Source organism: Mirounga leonina, unplaced genomic scaffold (genome assembly GCF_011800145.1).
Source record: "Mirounga leonina isolate KUSES-001 unplaced genomic scaffold, KU_Mleo_1.0 Mir_169, whole genome shotgun sequence".
NCBI classification, from domain to species: domain Eukaryota; kingdom Metazoa; phylum Chordata; class Mammalia; order Carnivora; family Phocidae; genus Mirounga; species Mirounga leonina.
This window is the reverse complement of record NW_023270431.1, coordinates 3,539,109-3,556,898: the sequence shown is the minus strand read 5'-3', so window position 1 is coordinate 3,556,898 and position 17,790 is coordinate 3,539,109. Positions and strand designations below refer to the sequence as shown.

Sequence of the window (17,790 nt, the reverse complement as noted above, 5' to 3'; positions counted from 1 at the left end):
AAAATTCATAAATCGTAAGTAAAAATAAATCCTTTGATTTAGTAACAGGCTAGGGAAATGCCCTCTAATTCCCATGGTTTTCTCTTCTAATCTGTAAGATATTTTTCTCTGGTATTTTGTTCATAGCTAATTAAGAATAGAGATTCATTAATTTACTGTTACATTATATTCAGTTTTCAATAAAAAAATGGAGCTGGGCAATGCAGATTTTACTTCATAAGAGGATTTAAAAAATAAATTCTTCTTAGTTTTTAACTCCTTGCATATAATATAAACCATATGTAAACAACACTATGCAGAACGAGGATTAAAGAAAACACTTGCTGTGTTGAACTGTTAAATGTGTATGGTGTTCTGAACACTCCTCCCCCATTTAAGTCCTGCAAGCTGTCTGCCAGTACAGTCTTAATCATTTGCTGTACCGTGTTTTCATCTAAAAGACTTGTGTATATTTTATAGGAGACCAATAGAAAGCCAGCACCACAAGATATTTAAATATAGTCTGGTAGATCAGTATCATCACTAAGAGCTTGTTAGAAATAAAAATTATTGCCAACCCCCCCAATTCTTAGAGAATAAGAATCTCTAGGGTTATGGCTCAGGAATCTTTATTTTAGCAAGCTTTCCAGATGAGTCTTATGTATCTTTAACTTAAAAAGAATTGTGGAAAAGGGTCAACCCCAAAGCAGAACAATCTAAAGGCAGTTAATTAAAAAAATAATTTTGCTGCTGTGTGTCTAGACTTTTAACAGATAACCACAAATATCCACTAAAATTGTACCAAACCTGTATTGGGTTTAACTGAACCAATTATTATGTCTTCTTATTCATGTTCTTATTCGTGATCTACTGGAAATATACCCCACTAAGCTTATGTTACCTACTCATGAGACTCCTATCAACAGAGACCTGATCAGCTCATCCAACAGGGGATACCAGCACATTCAATAAAAAATACATTTAGGATAAGAAATGAAGGTCCTCAGTATGGACATTTTTTAATACAAATTACCCAATAAAACTCAAAGGTATAGTATGATCAATGAGTTCGTGAGAATAATTGTTGGTCACAGTTTTTTTCTGTGTTATATAAAATATTCTTATTTTGTAAATTAGTTGTTTGATACTGACAATTACAATAACTTAACCAGTGGTACAATGTGCAGAAACCGATTAGAATGCATTAGGAATTAAGAAACAAAGCATTTCTTTTTCTTGATGGAAATCAAATAAAAATGTCAAACTGCTGCAATCAGACATCCTAGATATGAATATTCATTGGCAACTGTTCATGGCAGATTTATGAATTCTTTCACCTGCTGTTAGAGGAAAAAGGAAAACACTAAATTGTCAAATAAAGCTATTAACATAAGCTAAGAGAAAAAAATATATACACAGATGGATGCTGATCTTGGAATTATGCAATCTTATCCAAAAAAAAAAAGACCTATTTCTTTTATATTGTGAAAACATTAGTTTTATGCTTGCAGATTGCAAAGGTTTTAGATTTGAACTCAGTATCCATTAGCAGCACCCTGTCTTATGGTTTATGGAGGACAGTGAAACCAAACACCTATCACTTTGTCTTGTAAAGCCATGTGTAAAGATACTCATTAACAATCTAAGTCATACTTAGAACGTCTGCCTCATTTCTTCAGCAACATTTACATCAACATCCACACACACTGAACTATTTTGCCCTAAAGAAAAGCTTTTGATTAAATTAGAGGATATAATTTAAATGGATGATAACGAACTACTTCAGTGGATTTGTTTTCAAGGTTTAGTAATGAGAAACCATATAAAATGTTTGTTTAGGCATGTTAGGTTACTTATTTAACCATGTGTGAATTTCAGTTAATTTGTAGAACATGGTTTTCATGAGCCTTTTTAGTGCTTCCTGATTATTACCAGGGTTGGAATGCTACAAAAACATAATTCCTGGAGCACCTCAGCATTTTCATTTATATGCAAGGAAAGGATGCACAGAAGCAATAAAAACTACACTTCAAATATTTCATTATTTTCTCATATACAATTTGACTCTTGTTTGGTTCAGATATTTTTTGGCTTATCTTTTCCACTCCTTTTAGGCTATTATCTCTGTTATAATCTTTCAAATAACTATAGAATTTTTTCCCCTTTTAGTTTATGGCTTAAATAAATACATATTTAATACTAATGGGCTGTTTCATGTTAATTAATTTAATAAAATAGTAATGGAACTATTAGGCCAAGAAGACTTTGGGTTGTATTATACCCAATAATCATAAGATTTCACCTAAGTATTTGGCACAGCAATCATGGCACTTTTTCTACAAGACGGGGCATTTGAAGAGAATTGCAGAGATCTGAAACATTACTGTTCTCAACTATGCCAACAAGTTAAACTAGAAGTCATCTGAATGTATTCCCAACACATTGATTTGGTTGACAAAACCAAAGTAAATGGTGCTGAATCCTTAAAAGTTTCCATTATCACATTCATTCATTGTTGGTGGAAGTGTAAATTAATGTTGTCTATGGAGAAAAATTTGCTAACATTTGTTACGGAGAATAATGCATCCAACATATAAAAATTAAATATGCATACACTATTTATGCAAGCAAATCCATTTTAAGGAATTGAACATATAAAAGTTTTCTACATTCAGAAGTATTCATTGCATCATAGTTTGTAGCAGCAAAGGACTGAAAGCAATCTAAATGTCTATTAATAGGGGACAAGTTAAATAAATCATGGTTCACCCAGACAATGGATTATTTGAAGACATCAAAGAATGAAGTAGTTCTGTAAGTACTGATGTGGACTGATCTTTAAAGTGTGTTTTTCAAAGATTTTATTTATTTATTTGAGAGAGAGAGAGCAGACAAGTGGGGCAGAGGGGCTGAAGGAGAGGGACAAGCAGAGCAGAGAGCCCGATGAGGGGCTCGATCCTAGGACCCTGGGATCATGACCTGAGCCAAAGGCAGATGCTTAACTGTATCAGGTGCCCCTTAAAGTGTATTTTTAAATTAAAACAGCAAGCCACAAAATTGTGTGTACAATATACTCTAATTTTAATGTAAGACACAGAGAGAGAGAATCTATTTTTCTGTTTATCATCTATGTATCAGTCCAGGATATGCAAGAGACTTAAAACAATGATTGTCTCTACTAGGTGAGTGGGGTAGGAATACAAACAATTTTCATCCTAAATCTTTTTGCATTTTAAAAATATTTATCATGTAAATGTACTGGATAAATAAATTTAAGAAATAAAATTTTAATTGCAAATAATTCATTTCCAAAATATGCCACAATATGAAAGGGTATGGATTAAGGTAGACATAGAATAAATGACCATATCCTAAAGATTAAAGTGTTGTGCATTACAAACAGTTAGGGCATATCATCGCAGCGGCATTTCATTATTTAGTTTTTTTTTTTATCCAATCAGCTATACTTTATATCTTATAATTTTGCAGCCAGTGCTATACTTTAAGATTTGATTATATTATAGGCCTTCTCCTCCCAAAACTACACACATGCAAACACCCACAAATTTGCAATATATTCAGGGGACTTATTTATTGTATCCACTCCAAGGCTATCCATGGATCCCTAATGCTCCATGAATCTTGGGATAACAACCCCTTATTTGAATAATGACATAAAGGTAGAAATTAAGTATCATTCATTTTCATTCTCAAATCATGTACAAAAAATGACTAATAATCAGTTTGAACAAGACTTCAAGAATAAGTACATGTGTTAGATTGAAATTTGTGATTATAATCTAAGTCCAAGTAACTTCTGAAAAATAATACATGTAGAGTCCCAAGTGGCCATCTTACCAACTCACTTTTAGTCATTTTGTATCTTCGCAACATTTCTATCATCACTGAAAATTTTTAAAAAATATAAGCTTGAAAGGGAAAAAAAAAATCAATACCTAAATATTAAAAAAGTGTTACTATAGTCCAAGAGTTAAAGAGTAATAATATGGAGTTTGTATGTTTTTAAAAAGATTACTTGGTACCAGTTTCAAGGATGTGATGGGGCCTGATGTTATTTTAAGATATAAATCTCAATATATATATTAATCCAGAAATAAACAGTCTTGCCTAAAAAAATAGTCACTAAGATACTACCTCTTTGAATGCACACAATTCCTTAACATTTACTCTAAATTGTTTAAGTAACATATATTTCCCAGGAAATAGCTGCTAATGCCTTTATGTACATGTATATGGACTTTCTTTTAGTATTATATTTACAATAATCATGACACTTTTAAAATAATAATAGTGAATACAACATCAACTGCTAAGTACACAGACAGAATACATAGATGCATTTGCTAATGTAAGTTTTATAATTACTACAATATAATGAAAGATAATCGCACATAGATATATTATTCTTAACACAATATCACTGTTCTTTCAGATTGGGGCTGTGTATATGGAGGTTTCCATCAGTTATTTTTATGGGTTTTTTTGAGCTTCTCATTTTCTCTGTCTTAAAACATTTGAAAAGTAGCATAACATCTCTTGCCTTTGACCTCTTCTGACAAATTAAATATTCAACAACACTGAAGCATCCATTACCCTTGAGATGACATCATGATCTCAAAAACACTCCGTTAGGCAAATCAACATAATTACCACACATCTAGAACATACAGAGATTCTTCTTAGACAAGGCAGTAAGAGCCTCTGCTATTAAGAGGTCAAGATTAGGTTTAAAGGGTGCAGGTCTTAGATTCAGCACTTTACTTAATATCCTGGTAACAAATATAATTTCTCTTTAATTAATAAATGCAGAAAGATGAAGCTATGAAATCCATATTTATATTTTTCCCATATGTATGATGGGAAAGAATATTCTATAACATCTATTTTGGATATCAAAGCATTTACCAAAATGCCTCTTCCCTCCAGTTTTTTAAAGGAACAAAGGTAGCTGATAGGTAAACTGAAGCACTTCCTAATAAGTATCCCATTTAAGGGGACAAAAGGATGTGCTCACTCATTATCAGTGATAGTTTTACTGGTGTATCTGATTATACAGCTAGACATCTTAACTCAGGTCTTATTTGTAGTGGATCCCAGATATCCTAATGATATCCTAATAAGTATCTGAGAGCAACGATAAGAACAGCAGGGGCGCCTGGGTGGCTCAGTCGGTTAAACAACTGCCTTCGGCTCAGGTCATGATCTCAGGGTTTTGGGATCAAGCCCCGCATTGGGCTCCCTGCTCGGCGGGAAGCCTGCTTCTCCCTCTCCCACTCCCCCTGCTTGTGCTCTCTCTCTCGCTGTCTCTCTCTCTGTCAAATAAATAAATAAAATCTTTAAAAAAAAAACAACAACAGTAAGAACAGCAACAATATTCACAAACAAGCCCTTATAAAGAATTTATGTGCCAAGCACTATTCTAAGTGTTTTTAGATCATTTAGTTCATTTACTTCCTTACAAGCACCTCATGATGGAGGTAATATTATTCTTTTTTTAAAGATTTATTTATTTATTTTGAGAGAGAGAGAGAGAGAGTGAGTGAGTGGGAGGAGGGGCAGAGGGAGAGGGAGAGAGAATCTCAAGCAGCCTCCCCACTGATCACAGAGCTCGACTGGGGGCTCAATCTCAAGACCCTCGGATCATGACCAAAGCTGAAATCTAGAGTCAGACACTTAACCGATTGAGCCACCCAGGTGCCCCTGGAGGTAATATTATTAACCCCTTTAGATATGAGGAAACTGAGGTGAAGAGGGATTTACTTATCTTGCTCAAGGTCACAGAGCTTGTAGAGAATTTAAATCCAAACCAAGGAAATTCACACATTAACACAACTAAAATACATTGGACATTAAAGAGATGTTTTAAATCACCTTATTTTCATTTTATTTATTTATTTTTTTCCAAAAGAAAGATTATAAGACTGGAAGGGTGATATTTATCCATGACATCGTCCAACAGGTATTTCTTAGTTACTGTTAAGTATTGTGGATGCAAATAAGAAAGATATGAATGACAACCTATATGAAACTTAAGAAACCTAATACAAAGGCAAGTTTTTTGAAAATGCTCTATTATTATAGTTTCTACTTACATCAAGTAGGAAAATTAAAATATATGAGACAAAGAAACTTTCAGTTGTTTCTATAACTCTCATCTATATATCCTTATAATGTTAGTGGTTATAAAGATATATTTAAAACAGTGTTATTTGCCTATTTTATGATTTTAGTTTATTTTTCTTTCTACAGTTTATTTTTCTTTCTCTCTATTAATTTAAGTCTAAACAGTGTTCAAACAACTTCCCTGACCCATTTCTGTTTGCATGCCTCTAAAGCCTGTAATAGTCTGCTCTTATGACCAACCTTCAGATTCTCTATCTACCATGAAGCCCTCCCTGAAAACTTACATATAAATGACTTTAAAGTATGTGATTGAAAATATTCACTTGATATCAATTATGCCCAATTGCATATCCACATTTTACTGAAATTTTTAGGTATTATTTCTTGAAGGTTAGTTGTCTGATTTAATTTTTTCATCATTCCAAGCAGCTCTATCCAATGTAATTTTCTCCATGATGGGAGTATTCTATAATTGTGCCATACAATATAGTCAGCACTAGACACATAATGGCTATTGAGCATTTGAAATGTGACTAGAGAGATTGACAATTGAATTTTTAATTTTATTGACTTTTAATTAATTTAAATTTAAAGTTAGTCACAGGTGGCTAGTAGCTGCCTATTAATAATGTACATCTATAGCGAAGTATGCAGAGCAGATATTTAATAAATTCTGTGGAATAAATGAATGAGAGAATGAATGCATACACAAAACTCAGGTTCATAAGAAATATTTATCTGTACCTAAACTTTCATTTTCAAAAGCATGACAGGCCATTTATGGAAGCAAAACTTCTAGAGATTTATAATCTTAGAATCATAAAGTTAGCCTAGGAGGATAGTCTAGATCATTCAGCCATCCAAACCCTTATTTGACAAATAAGAGACAACTGAGTCCAGGGAAGACAAGTTTCCTTACTTCAGAGCTAGATTGTGAAGAGTCAAGGACTGGAGCTCAGGTACTTTTGTTCTTAGGGCAGTAATATTTGCCATAATATCCTAAAATTTTATGGGTAATTAACCTCTGTATATGATCTCCCCATGAGACTGTAAGCTTAGTCTAGTGTTTTGTTTTGGAGTTGACTGGAAGCAGAGAGACCCTAAGGCAAGGATTAGAATACAGGTGGTTTACTTGGGAGGTATGAAGAACACCAGTAGGAGAGTGACATAAGGAAGGTTGGGTAGCAATAAAAAGCATTATCAAGACAGATACTATGGGCACTAAAGCTTAGTTTCGTGAGGAAAATTCTGGATTTGGTTTAAAATGCATACTTCAGAGCTATCCCAGTTTGGCGAAGGGAGGTGTCAAATCAGGGAGCTGGAGTATTGTCTGCTCTCATCAGTCAAAACTCCCAGGCTTTTGGAAATCAGTAGAGCTCAATGATGAAGCAAGGCCAAAGACATATTGGTGGGACATCTCCAGTTTGTGTTCTTACGTTCTACTTAGTTTTTCGTGCAGATTCAAACTATAGTAGTTGTTCAGTTACTAAGATTATATATAGTTCTTTCATCTTTAAATCATGGAATCTTAATGAACTAAGACCTTTTGAAGATAAAAATACTTTGTATCCCAGGAGCTAACATAGTGTCTAGCACAAAATAAATGATTTCCAAATTAGTGCCATAACTTAATCTTGTCAACAATATAGACAAAAGAACAACACAATATTTTGATACTTTACTGCTCCTACTACTCTCAGCAGTAAATACTAATCGATTATCAACTACCTATTTCTAAATAATTGTCATACATCAATTCATTATTCCTCACCACAATACTATATTAAATATACTATATATTACCATATCATACTCCAACAAAACATAAATAGGTTCTTATGTGTTTTTTGGAAACAAAACTTATATATACATTATGATATTTTCAAATTAGTATTTTTTTTAAAGATTTTATTTATTTATTTGACACACAGAGAGAGACAGGGAGAGAGGGAACACAAGCAGGGGGAGTGGGAGAGGGAGAAGCAGGCCTCCTGCTGAGCGGAGAGCCCGATGTGGGGCTCGATCCCAGGACCCTGGGATCATGATCTGAGCTGAAGGCAGACGCTTAACCGACTGAGCCACCTAGGCGCCCCTCAAATTAGTATTATAATTTAATGTATTATTTTTATTTCTAACAGGGGAGTTCTTTTATATTGGAATCACTTTTGGTTTTGAAAGCTGAAGATGGAAGCCTAAGGACTTTGGTTTCTCTTACACATCACTATGTTTAACATCAGCTGCAAAATTAGTTGTTTTCCAAAGTATACAATGCAGATATGGCCATGAAAGAAAATCAGAGTTTAGGAGAACACATAGAGTTGGGAAAAAAATACTACTTCTCCCCTTAAGTTTATTTTTCCAAAGAAGAGATTCCAAGGCACTTGCTATCACCACCTACAATACACACTGAGCTCCTAGTAAATATAGTAGATGTGGGGCCTACTGTATTTCCTTGATTTTATTTTATTTTATTTTTTGAAGAAGAAAATCTTTTTATTAATCACAACATGAAATGGACATGACATCCCATTAGGATTGAGCAGGATAAATAATGCTGTTACAGAATTTACATCTATTTTGGAGGAAAATACCACATTATTAGGGCTCTTCTAGAAGGTTTTTATGGAATGATTTCAGTAAACCTCTTATTTTTCAATAGTAAATACAAATATATATTCTCAAACTGTTCCAAAAACCAGTTAGTAAGGCAACTATAGAATCTACAATAACAACTGGCGGATTAGGACTACTCTGTTAAACATTAAGAACCATGTTCTTATTTTAGCTGTTATATCAATGCCCCTTTTTCACTGGTAAGGCACCGTGTGCTGGGGGTGCCACGATGATTAGGAGGTTTCTTAAGTTATAGATGTTTGCTTCATCCAGACTCAAATGAGTTTCCTCTCCCCATTTTGCTCTCTTTTGGAGTAGAATCAAATAGCTTTGTGTTTTGTACGGAGGGAGGCTAATGTTTTGAAATTCAGCCGTTGCAATCTTTGTTAATTTAAAAGAGAAATGAGGGGCGCCTGGGTGGCTCAGTTGGTTAAGCGACTGCCTTCGGCTCAGGTCATGATCCTGGAGTCCCAGGATCGAGTCCCGCATCGGGCTCTCTGCTCGGCAGGGAGTCTGCTTCTCCCTCTGACCCTCCTCCCTCTCGTGCTCTCTGTCTCTCATTCTCTCTCTCTCAAATAAATAAATAAAATCTTAAAAAAAAAAATAAAAGAGAAATGAATTATTATAGGAATAAGTCTGTGAACTACTCCCAGTTTTAAAACAACAAGGCTTCTGAATAACTTCTCAAACTTACCTTTCCATTCTGGCACACAGCTTGAGAAACCTAACTCGTCTGATCTGCACTGCAGTAGTTCTGCCAGCTGCATTTTGCCCTCAGTAAGGGTGAGAGCTGTGGTTTCAAACAATTTCTGCATAGAAAGCGTCTTCAAATAAGTTTTCTTTTCACTGAACTGAGATTTTTTTTCACGTAGATGCCTGTGGAAGGCAATGTAAACATACACATATATACATTTGCATGCCCATGTGGGTGTGTACATATATCTTTTTAAAGTAAATTAGTTTTAGGGCTCCTGGGTGGCTCAGTCAGTTAAGCGTCTGCCCTCAACTCAGGTCATGATCCTAGGGTCCTGGGATCGAGTCCCACGTTGGGCACCCGGGTCAGCGGGGAGTCTGCTTTTCCCTCTACCCCTCCCCCCTGCTCCCGCGCGCTCTCTCTCTCTCTCTTGCAAATAAATAAGTAAATTTTAAAAAAGATAAAGTAAGTTACTTTTACCATTAGAATAAAACTAAACTACAGGGACAACTCAGTGAGGACAGATTAGTCTTCCTCACAACACTAGGTTGAGGAAGGCAGGGGCAATTCGCCAAGGGATGTGATGAGGCTGTGGTTAGTCTTTTCATCATCTGTCAGCCCCATATTGCCAGGTCTCACCACTACAGCGACATGCACACCTGCGTCCTCAGAAGCACTGGCCTCTAGAGTCACGTCTGTCAGAAACAAGATGTTGTTGGTTGAGCACCGATGGCTGTTGGCAATCTTTTGGTAACTCTCTCCACTTTGTGTCCAATCTTGGTCTCAAAGTGACCATCATCAAGCTCAAGAATATCTCTCTTTGGGCACCTGGGTGGCTCAGTTGGTTAAGCGACTGCCTTCGGCTCAGGTCATGATCCCGGGGTCCTGGGATCGAGTCCCACATCGGGCTCCCGGCTCAGCGGGGAGCCTGCTTCTCCCTCTGACCCTCTCCCCTTTCATGCTGTTTCTCTCCTGCTCACTCTCTAATAAATAAATAAATAATCTTTAAAAAAAAAAAAAGAATATCTCTCATTGTAGAATGGCCAAATGATAGCTTCTGGGCCTCTACACTCCCTGAAGAAGAGATATACACCTTCATTCCAGCCTCGGTCCATTTCCTGACTGCGGGAGCTACATCTTCAAAGAACTCTGTTTTCAGGCCCCCAGCTGTGAATGCTGCTCTCCACAGACAGCCCTGCAGCTGTTTCAGTGCCCTGGTCTTTCGGTCCAGAGACATCTACCAGCACACGTTATCCACCATGGCCTGGATCATCTGCTGCAGGTCATCTGCTCCCTTCCCAGATGTGGCAGATGTTACCAAATGGAAACTGTTGAGATGCTTCTAATTAAACTAATAAAACTAAAATAGTTAGATACACTGGGGCAGTAGTTTCTGAAGCTTGTACCAGCTTGTTGGGCTGATTGTGCACATCTCTTCTCACGACCACGATCAGGGACGAGATTTCATGTTGGTCACTTGAAATTCATCATGGCAGTAGTATTCACACCACGGGAATCATCAGTGTTACAAATCAAGTTGCCCTCTTCTCCATCCTGTCGTCTAAACGTTAAACAGCACCATTTACAGGTATACCACGACATGGCAGAGACTCTGAGGCATCCCAGAACTCGTAACTAATTTAATTCAACACCAGATTTATTCCTAGAAGCGACTTCCCTTGTGCAGTATATAATAATTAGGTGACCAAAGTGTTTTGTCTGGAACCACCACAACAAAAACACCCACATGAATCCAAAGACGAGGTGCTGCTTTATGTAATACTGGTTCTAAGCTAAAGCATGAGGAAGTAATGATGGAGGCTGGGAGTGTCCAGACTGATATTTTTATTGCAACTAAATCTTTTTTTCTTTAATTCTGGGACCATCACAATGTTTCCAATTTTTATTTTGCTAATGAAATCACTAAAAAAACCCTCTTGTCATCTCTCATCTTAATTTCATGACTGAAAGAACATTTAATACTAAGAAAAGTAAAATAAAAATAAAAATACATAATCTCTGAATACATTACAGTTCTTGCTAGGAAAGGAAATTTCGCAGTCTTACACTACCATTTACCACGTATTAGTACAAGCTTTGTCACAAGCTGGCTGAATACTTTGGAACCCGCACACAATAATTATATTCATTTTTCTTAACAATAAGTCACTGAAAGAAGAATATTCTGAAAAAAAAAAAAACCCAGAAAATATCAAGCTTTGAACCATGTTGAGAGCTTTCAGTTGCCAGACAGAATACCCAGTTGCAATGACAAAGGCTGTAGAGTGTCTATTGCTCTCCTAGCTGAGGATGACTTTTCAGATCATCTAAATTTCTGGTTTCCTTCTCTAAGCTCACTCAAGTACATTTCTTATAAGAAAACATTTCTTCAGTATTACTTTTATACACAGACTATATGGCAATCTCCAAACACAAGTATGTAGTCTCCTTTCCAGTTATCTTTCATTAAAATTAATAGTCATTTTGATTCAACCCCTAGTCTCATGTACATTTCATGGAGTGTGATACTTTCTGTGTACTGGTAACATGTAGTTTCCAAATGAGCAAAATGAGAACCCTATCTAAAGACAAGGTAAACTGACTCAAGCCTGGCCTGATCAACCTGTTCTGGTAGCCGGTCGGGCACATTCTGGCATCAACACTGCCCTAGCCTTCAAACTATGATAAATATTATTTCAATGTCTTTTAAAAAGCGTTCATTTATTTTAAATGAGATTAGAGACCAGTATTCCTTATGTAATTACTAGAAAACTATCGTCAGTGTATTTAAATGTTATTTTTCTACTTCTGAATATGTAACAAGGAACAGTGTGCGTATTATGTCTCATCTTCTTCTAATAAAAAAAGATATATGAGAAAAAACAAACTCTTGTACAGTAGTGAATCAACCAAGTAGACACAGCCAAGTGTGCATTTGGCATATTTAACAAAGCAGACCAATAGCTCTAAATTAACACTGAATTTGCTTCTGTAAAGGAGAATTATTATTGACATTTCCAGCTTGTGGGGCCACAGAGAGTGAATAAGTTGATTGTTGTTCAATTATTTAATTAAGTTCCAGGAAAGATGTGAATCACAAGACCTACCAGCATTAGCACTAAATTATAGAAACAGACCAGTATTGGTCAAAAAGCGGACTGCAATGATCACTGAGAATATGTTATAGATCGACTGTCTTTGTCTGCTAGTGTATTGACAGGGAACATGTAGAGAGCTAATTTTGAAGTTTTTAATTATAATGACTCAAAAAAAGAATAAGGAATCATGAATAGTTCATTGAGCTTAAGCACATAGGCTATTTTAGCATATGTGACCTCAAAAGAGCCACTAAATAGGTACAAACATAAAGAGTAAAAATATTCCCAAACCACTTTTGGCCCAGACAACATAATGAGTATTGAGAATAACAAGGTGCCAGCATTAATAGTAAATCAAATTACAATAGTCCCCCTTTTTCTTGGTTTTCATTTCCATAGTTTCAGTTAGCTGTGGTCAACTGTGGTCTAAAAGCGGATATCTGATCCTCCCTTTGAGGAGGAGAGGCCCATATAGGTCAGTAGTAGCCTAATGCTACGTCACAATGTCTGTGTCATTCACCTCACTTCCTCTCATCATGTAGGCATTTTATCATCGGACATCATCAAAAGAAAAGTGAGTGTAGTACAAGAAGGTATTTTGAGAGACCTCATTCGTACAACTTTTATTACAGTATATTGTTATAATTGTTCTATGTTATTATTATTTATTGTTCTTAATTTCTTACTGTGCCTGCCTTATAAATTAAGCTTTATCATAGGTATATATATATTTATATGTCATAGGCATATGACATATATATTTATATATCATATATCATATATGTGTGTGTGTGTATATATATATATGTGTATATATATATATATATATTCAGGGCATATACATGGTTTGGTACTATCTGCAGTTTCAAGCATCCACTGGGATCTTGGAACAAACCCCTGTGGATAAGGGGGGATTACTGTATTGCCTCTTCAAACTATCATTTGGAGAAACAAATGTGGAAACACAAGAAATCCATTCACTTTTCAGGTTTTTAGATTTCTAAAAATGTTAAGATGTTTACCATATGTACATTATGAACATAATCCAGCTAGTACCAATGGTAAGAATGTCTGCATGGTGAAATTTGGACAGAATATCATATTCATTGCAACAAGATGTAAGCAATCTATGTAAAATATTTCTTTCAGGGACTAGTATATGTGCAAAGAATAGCTATTCTGTTAATTACCAGTGTGAAAGGATAACTACTTTGTTAATCCCCAGTAAGGTAAATATGTGTACCTAGTATCTAAATCTGTATCTGTATCTATGTCTACATATTCTTTATGATCAATTGCATCTATCATAGAATGACAAATGTGACCAATTAAGGAAAAGCAATAGACCCAATACAATTTTATTTCTTAAAGTTTTGGTTCCATACCACATGCCAAAAGTCATCACTAAATTGAGATATACTGCCTTGTTTCAAACACCATTAGGTTACAGCACAGAGCTATAGGATTATAGGCAATGCGTTGTATTTGATTGCCCATTGCCAAATTCAGGTGACATAAGTCATGTTCCACAATGGTTATTTCCAGACCCACTATTAAGAATTATAATCAGTGACTTTGATGATTGAATCACGGACATGGTCATCAGTTTAGCAGGTAAGTTATGGAGAGGGACATCTCCAGCACAACAGAAGAAAAGAATGAGAATATAAAATAACCTTAAAAAATTCTACAAGTTTTCAGAATTAGTTATGATAGAATTTAAGAGGAACATATAAAGGTCATTGGATTATTTGAAAAAAAAGTTAAGGGAACATAAAACTGAAGAAATGCTGTCTATGTATAAATATGTTTGAAGAAAGTTTGAAGCACCATAGAGAATGGAGTAAAAAGTCAAATTTGGGTACCCGATGTACTTTAAGTTTTAAAGGAAGCAAGAGACTTAGTTACTTAAATGAAGTAATAATAGTTATGATGGTGTGGACAAAGGATTTGGAACTGGAGACCTGGGATTGAATCCAAGTTCCACACTTACTAACCTTGAGATCTTGGGTTAAGCTATTCTGTATCTCTGAATCTCACTTGAAAAATGGAGATGCTAATAATGTCTAGTTAAACTCAATAAAAATAATCGGGGTAATTTATGTAAAAACACATAGTAAATTTAAATCACTGTGTACTACTGTTGATTTTTGAAAATAATTTTTATAAAGGTAATAGTCAAATTATAGACATTTTATTCACATTGTATAGAATTTTCAGAAGTTTAAACATTTTAAGATTTTTAGATAATGTACTCTATCAGAAGGGCTTAAAAACCATTTCATTTTTTAAAATGTCTTAACCGGGGTAGCTGGGTGGCTTAGTCGTTAAGCGTCTGCCTTCGGCTCAGGTCATGATCCCAGGGTCCTGGGATAGAGCCCTGCATCGGGCTCCCTGCTCTGTGGGAAACCTGCTTCTTCCTTTCCCACTCCCCCTGAGAGTGGACCCTCTCTCACTGTGTCTCTCTCTGTCAAATAAATAAATAAAATCTTTTAAAAAATTAAAAAAATTAAAAATTATAAAATAAATAAAAATAAAAATATATTTAAAAATGTTAAGATCATTTCGAGAACACAGATGAAGAGTAAGCATTTTTAAATTGCTAAAAAAACCCAAAGTTACATTTTGTTAACTATGGTATTGGAGTTTTAACTATTGTTTTAAGTCAAGGTTATTAGGTTCTGCCAGGCTATGAAATCTTTGATTTTCTAAGTTTAAAAAAAAAATAAAGATGACTATATGTTCATCAATCTGAGAATCTGAGAATATTCATATAAGGTCCAGACTACAAACAATTTAGATATTGTCGAAAAGATCTTTCAGGGGTGCCTGGGTGGTGTAGTCAGTTAAGTGTCTGATTCTTGGTTTTAGCTTGGGTCGTGATCTTGGGGTCGTGAGATGAGGCCCCACGTTGGGCTCCGTGCTCAGTTCAGAGTCTGCTTGAGATTCTCGTTCTCCCTCTCCCTCTGCCCCTCCTGCTCAGGCTCTCTATCTCTCTCTAAAATAAATAGGTAAATCTTAAAAAAAATCTTTTAGAGGGCCTTTCTGGTTTAATAGTTGGTCTTTTCTTTCTCTTCATCTCCTCTGTCTTTTCCTTCTTCTCTTTTTCCTCCTCTTCTCCTTCTCCTCCTCCTCTTCTTCCTTCTTTTTTCTCTTTCTCCTCCTACTCTTCTCCTCTTTCCTCTCCTCTTCCTCCTCCTCCATCTTTCTCTTTCTTCTCCTCCTTCTCCTCCTCCCTTTCCTCCTCTCCCTCTCCTTCTCCTTCAATCTGCTATCCCTAATTCATTGTTTTTACTAGCCTAAAGCCTCTACTCTGTTGATCTTTCTAATGAAGTAAATACATCGTTATATTGCTAGTGGATAAAGACTTAGGTTTTTATTTCTCCTTTAGTCTTAGGCAAAAGAAGGAGACACTGGTGGAAAAGTCAAACTTCTAGATTGAATGCTGAGAAAGGAAAATAGAATCCTATACAAATTGATGGCAACTTCTGCTTTCCAGAGACACAGATAGCTTTCGGTATATAGATGTAGGCATATTATAAGGTATATGAAATTGGAACCCCCAAATCCTATTTGGGATAAAACACTTATGGAACTAATGAGATCCAGGTATAAGTAAGGCTCAGAGAAAAACTGCTGAGGAAAAGGCAGAGACTTAAACATGTAATGTTAAATTTAATAATTTAAGCATTTTTCTCAAAACAAAACAAAACAAAACTATTTATGGTTTTCACTTATTACTGCTCCATGATCTGAACCCCACAGCCTTGATGTGAAAAATAATTTCTCTTGATAAAGTAGTTTAATTTGCATATGTGGTTTATTACATACACAGATCTTTCTACATATCCTGATTTATTGGCATGATAATTTCACTGATCCAGAAGAATTTATAAAAAAATTGCTTGGTAATATGAAATCTGTTCAGGAAGATTAGAAAACCATATTATATTCCCAAAAAATTATACTATCATTTATAACAGTTGCATCCAAACTAACTAATATTTACTCAATTGCAAACAATGTTACATGAGGCATTTTAACCCTAAATAAACATGCTATTTATGCAAATAATGTAAGTGTTGGGGAAACAAACAAACAAACAAAGATGCAGTCCCTTAGCAACAAGGAGCCAGAATACTTCTAAGGAAATTAACTTCACTAAGTCAATAAAATAACCTAAATCCATTAAATTTATAACTTCTATATTTAACAGATGATACTATTCAACAATTCTACCATTTTTTCTGCACCTGACAGGATATCAGGTCTTTTATTTTTCTTCTTTTTTCTCCTGCAATCAAACTCTTCTTGCTACAAGATTAGGGTATCCTAAATCTTCCCCTATTTTCAGTATACATCCAACAAAAGCATAGCTTTTTACTGCTTGTGGTTTCTAGAACATTGCTTTTAAGATATTAATGTACAGACCATTCACCTGGGGATCTTGGAAAAATGCAGGTATTAATTCATCAGATCTGGGGTGTGGCCCCACATTCTGCATTTCTAATAAGCCCCCAGATTATGTTTATTCTGCTCTCAAGTAGCAGCAAGGTCTTAGACACAGGAAGAAGGTGTATTCCACCAAATCTTTAAACCATCACAAAAGTTTTGATATTAAAAATCTTGCAAATCTGAATAGTTCAATAAGAATATAATGTACTGGGAATTATGCCTGTGTCCTCAAGAAGTAGCTAAGGAAACTGAACTAAGCAAAATGGCACTACCCACAGAGGTCAGTGCCCCTGTATTCCTGTCAAGAGGAAGTAATGCTTTAAATTTCTCGTTAATACTCATAAAATATTTACTGGAGAAACAATGTAATGCACTATAGATGGGCTAGTACTCTATTTTGAGTCCTATGGTACCTCTCAAAACTTCTTCTGGAAGCAGGTTTTGAATAAAACCTGATATTAATAAACACTCTACCTTTTTAAAAATATTACTATTAAAATCATCATTAAGGACAAAATTGTGAGCAAAGGCTATAATTGAGGGCATTTAAAAAACAAATATAACTAATTATAAAATATTAATTATAAGATACGTTAAATGAAAATGCCATAAAGATTGACGCACCTTCTGCTTGCTAGATTAATGGTAAACAACGTTATCTATTTTTATTATCTTTAAATCTATGGAACGAATAGACAGATGGAATTAACACTGGGTTGGAGAAGGAGAAGCTCTAAGTAAAATTATCACTTGGGATCAAAACCTCCATGGCCTCTGTCCTTGAGCAGTTAAATGCAGACAATAACT

The 17,790-nt window shown here is 35.1% G+C and overlaps 1 pseudogene; it reads right to left on the bottom strand.

Moving 5' to 3' along the window:
- Nucleotides 1-9,973: 9,973 nt before the first annotated feature.
- On the bottom strand, nt 9,974-11,128 carry LOC118017411 (annotated as a pseudogene).
- Nucleotides 11,129-17,790: the final 6,662 nt, after the last annotated feature.